General features: G+C 42.9%; 1 protein-coding gene across 3 annotated transcripts in view; it reads right to left on the bottom strand.

The window, feature by feature from the left end:
* Positions 1-5,000, bottom strand: part of LOC126985892 (protein bicaudal C homolog 1-like) — a 34,693-nt gene that overhangs the window by 22,481 nt on the left and 7,212 nt on the right. The window contains exon 1 of one of the 3 annotated variants that reach the window (XM_050841412.1): positions 1,932-2,075. The exons of the other annotated variants lie outside the window; for them this stretch is intronic. The gene's annotated coding sequence lies outside the window, so the exon portion shown is untranslated. Of the gene's footprint in view, positions 1-1,931; positions 2,076-5,000 lie in introns of those variants that run through there. 3 annotated transcript variants of the gene reach the window in all.

Below are 5,000 nucleotides of genomic sequence, written 5' to 3'. Positions count from 1 at the left end.
AGAAGAAGAAGAAGAAGAAGAAGAAGAAGAAGAAGGATATGAAGAAGCATTAATCAGTTTCTATAATAATTCTTCCACTTCCATTAATTATTCTTTGCTAATATACTCTTTAATAACTTGTAGTGTATTTTCTTAATCATTTTTTAATATAAATATCATATACTATCATTTTTCTTATCAATTCTGTCCCTTTTTTTAATATTTTCTTTATTTTTTCTTCCTGCTTTCAATAATATTTGTCTAATTTTTTTTTGTTAATATTTACTATTTTATATATTCTACCATTCTTCTTAGCCTTGCATAGTTAATCCATCTGGCAACAAGGATTCATTATAATTCTGCTTAGAACATGTATTTGAGTTTATTATAATTCAATTTGATACATACAATGCTATTTAATTTAACTTCACTTGTACTTTGTCTTTCCTCTGTTTTTAATACAATTTATCTTTCAAGTGTTTTTATCCATTTTAAATTCATCTATTGTTACTATGTTCTATGTATGATTTTTTTTTTAAATCTTATTCATTAACAAAAAAATGGGTGCTATGTCTTTTTTTACCTATTTTTCAAGGTGTTTTAACAATGTGCTTAGATCCATTAACAGACGGTCTTGTTTCCCATGATGAATTATTATTAGGTTTAACTTTATTGCTATTATTGCCTTTAAGTTCGTGTCAAGGTTATGGACTGCACAATTAATGACCTCTTAGAACATTCATTAAGAGACATCATTTACTTTTCCATCATCAATTCTGTAAGTTTGAATTTGTTGGTAATTAACACTCGATCACTGCCTATAGCTATATGTCCCTACTACAAGCTTTATCTGCACACTTGTATATTATTTCCGAAGATGTTATTGAAGAGAGAGAGAGAGAGAGAGAGAGAGAGAGAGAGAGAGAGAGAGAGAGAGAGAGAGAGAGAGAGAGAGAGAGAGAGAGAGAGAGAGAGAGAGAGAGAGAGAGAAAAAAATGAGTGTAGTGGAAGGAAAGGAAAGGAGGGAAGAGATAGAAGAGAGAGAGACAGGAATGAAGCGAAAGAAGGAAAGGGAGAGGAGACAGAGGAAAAGAGAAAGATTTAAATGAAGTGAGGGAAGAAGAGAGAAAGAGACAGAAGAGATAGAGAATGAAAATGTGAATGAAATGAGAATGAAAAAAGGAGAAAATGAGATAGACAGAAGAAGAATTAGTGTAGGTGCCACGAGTTAGCATTCTTTAAAACTCCCCATCATGATTTTTTTTGTTATGTATTTATCTGTAATTATTTTGAGTAGCCTTCTAGTGTTATCTTATTCTCTTATCTATCTCCCTACACACACACACACACACACACACACACACACACACACACATACACACACACACACACACACACACACACTCAGTCTTCACATAATAAATCCAAATAATATATAATAGTAATAATAAAAAATAACACCAATATCAATAATTATGCACAACCACGTCCACCACCACCATTTCCATCACCACACCACCACCACCACCACCACTGCTCCTATCACCACTATCACCACCACCACCACCACCACCACCACTGACAACCACCTCCTGAGAGAGTTGCACCATTACTGCCACCATCACCACCACTCCACAACACCGCTTGTCTAAGAAGGTCTCTCTCTCTCTCTCTCTCTCTCTCTCTCTCTCTCTCTCTCTCTCTCTCTCTCTAATTCTTCATCTTCCTTCACCATGATAGATCTTCTCTCCCCTTTCTCCAAATAATAATAATAATAATAATAATAATAATAATAATAATAATAAGAAAAAGAAGATGAAGGAAGAAAAGAGAGGAAAAAGGAGGAGGAGGATAGTACTTATAATAATGATACTGTATTTTACTATTACTTCTACTAATAATAATAACAATAACAATAATAATAATAATAATAATAATAATAATAATCCTACCATGCCTGGGCGCTGGGTAGGCTTGAGGGAAGTGCAGGTTATTATAGAAAGGCTGTCGACCCTTCTCAAACTTGTAGTACCGTGGTGGTGGTGGTGGTGGTGGTGATGGTGGTGGGTGGTGAGGTGGTGGGTGGTGAGGTGGTGGTGGTGCAAAGTAAAACTGATGCAGTGGTGTTAGTGGTAGAGGATAGAGCAGTGGTGGTTGTGGTTGCTGGAAATACAGTATTGGTTGGGTTGGTGGTAGTGGTGGTGGTGGTAGTGCACAGAGTATATGTGGTGGTGGTGGTGGTGGTGGTAGTGAGTCAGTGATGATGGTTACTGAGGAAGTTATCGGACTACAGCAAGTGGAGTCTAGTGGTGGAGGTGGTGAGTCAGTGATGTTGGTGGTGGTGGTGGTGGTTACGGAGGTAGTATTCAGACTAGTGCAAGTGGAGTTTAAGAGTGGTGATGAAGGTGGTGGTGGTGGGTGCAGTGGTGGTGGTGGTGCTTCTTGTGGTGGTGGTGGTTGTTGTGGTGGTGGTGGTGGGTGCAGTGTTGGTTGTGGTGGTGGTGGTGATGACATTATGGAGATGATTGGGTGAGGAAACTCTGACTTGTTCTTGGGAGGAGGGTGGTGGTGGTGGTGTTGTTGAGAGCTGTGGTGTTGGTGGTGGTATTGATAGATGTGGTGGTGGTGGTGGTGGTGATGAAAAACTGGGGTGTTGGAGATAATATATGTGGTGGTGGTAGTGGTGGTGATCAACTCTGCAGTGGTGGTGGTGGTGGTGATGTCGATGACTGTGGTGGTGGAGTTGAAAGCTGTGGTGGTGGAAAGCTGAGGTAGTGAAGTTGATGAAACCTATGGTGGTGGAGATGAAGGCTGTGGTGGTGGAGTTGAAAGGTGTGGCGGTGGAGTTGAAAGCTGTGGTGGTGGAGTTGAAAGCTGTGGCGGTGGAGTTGAAAGGTGTGGCGGTGGAGTTGAAAGGTGTGGCGGTGGAGTTGAAAGCTGAGGTTGTGGAGTTGAAAGCTGAGGTGGTGGTGGAGTTGAAAGCGGTGGTGGTGGTGTTACTGGAATGTATGGTGGTGGTGACAGGTCCATGTGGTGGTGGTGGTGGTGATGAATTAGGCGGCAGGAGACATCACCTCAACACCAAAATGTGGAAAAATACCACCACCACACACACACACACATACACACACGGTCACTTTCGTTCACTTTCTTCTCAATTTTCCTTATTTTCCTGCACTTCCCGTCACTGGTGGAGCTTGCCAGGGGTGCAGGGGAGGCAGGCAGGTGTCAAGGTGCCGTGCCAGGGTCAGGGGTCAAAGATTAACTTGAAAATAATGACGTTTCAGGCGTTGGACAAGGTGCGCAGTTTGTCCTTTTTCACTTTTTCCTATTTTCCAGTCACTTCCAGGGGTTGCCAGGGGTACAGGGGAGACAGGCAGGGGTGAGGACGCCGTGCCAGGTCAGGGGTCAATAAGGGTCAAAGGTAATCCACAAAAACTTGAAAATAAAAAAAAAATTATAAGCGGCGTAGGCCATGGGGCGCGCTTAGTCACATGCGGTCTGTCATTTTCCATTTTTTTCCTACTTTTCCGTATTTCCCGTCACTTCCAGGGGTCACTATTGATGCAGGGGGAACTGACAAGTTTGGGGGCGCCGTGCCAGGTCAGGGGTCAATAGGGGTCAAAGATAATCCACAAAAAACTTGAAAATAATGAACTTTTTTGAGCTGGCGCTGGTACGCAGTCACACGCGGTCTCTCGTTTTGATTTTTTTTACCTACATTTCCGTATTTCCCGTCACCTCCAGGGGTCGCTATTGATGCAGGGGGGATTGGGAAGTTAGGGGGCGCCGTGCCAGGGTCAGGGGTCAAAGGTAATCCATGAAAAATTGAAAATAATAAACACTTTTCGAGTTGGCGTTGAAGGTGCGCAGTTAGTCACACGCGGTCCTTCCTTTTTCCACTTTTTTCCTACTTTTCCGTATTTCCCGTCACCTCCAGGGGTCGCTATTGATGCAGGGGGGATTGGGAAGTCAGGGGGCGCCGTGCCAGGGTCAGGGGTCAAAGGTAATCCATGAAAAATTGAAAATAATAAACACTTTTTGAGCTGGCGTTGAAGGTGCGCAGTCAGTCACACGCGGACTGTCCCTTTTCCACTTTTTTCCTACTTTTCCGTATTTCCCGTCACCTCCAGGGGTCGCTATTGATGCAGGGGGGTTTGGGAAGTCAGGGGGCGCCGTGCCAGGGTCAGGGGTCAAAGGTAATCCACGGAAAATCGAAAATCATGGAGGGTTTTGCGCACAACCTCCCTCGAGGATGACAAGAAAAAATGGACGCTTTTAAAATGGCGATCGAGTGACTTTTGGGTTTTTTTTCTACGATATTTAACATTTTGAGCTTTATTTCTCGGTTTGAATGCATTATAATAGTTTCTAATTAATCATAATCGTCGGGAATATTGTTTTATGTGGCTATTTCCCAGTATTTCCACATGACGAATTTCCGAAATCCACTTCTATTAACACCCACCCATTACCATTAACCTCCGCCGGCTCTAACCATCACCACTTAATTTACTGACCCCATTTACCTATTTTTCGATACCCCACATGACCCATTTCCAAAATCCACCCCCTCCCATTAACCCCCACCCATTGCCATGAACCTCCCCCCCTCTAACCATCACCACTTAATTTACTGACCCCATTTACCTATTATTCGATACCCCACATGACCCATTTCCAAAATCCACCCCCTCTCATTAACCCCCACCCATTGCCATGAACCCCTGCCCCCTCTAACCATCACCACCCAATTTGCTGACCCCATTTACCTCTAATTCGATACCCCATATGACCCATTTCCGAAATCCACACACTCCCATTACCTCCCACCCATTACAATTAAACCCCCGCCCATTACTATCAATCTCCTCCCCCTCTAACCATCACCACGTAATTTACTGACCCCATTTACCTATTACTCAACACCCCACATGACCCATTTCCGAAATCCACACACTCCCATTACCTCCCACCCATTACAATTAAACCCCCGCCCATTACTATCAATCTCCTCCCCC

This window comes from Eriocheir sinensis, chromosome 60, assembly GCF_024679095.1.
Source record: "Eriocheir sinensis breed Jianghai 21 chromosome 60, ASM2467909v1, whole genome shotgun sequence".
NCBI lineage: Eukaryota > Metazoa > Arthropoda > Malacostraca > Decapoda > Varunidae > Eriocheir > Eriocheir sinensis.
The sequence above is the reverse complement of the archived record's forward strand: the minus strand, read 5'-3'. Positions and strand labels throughout refer to the sequence as shown.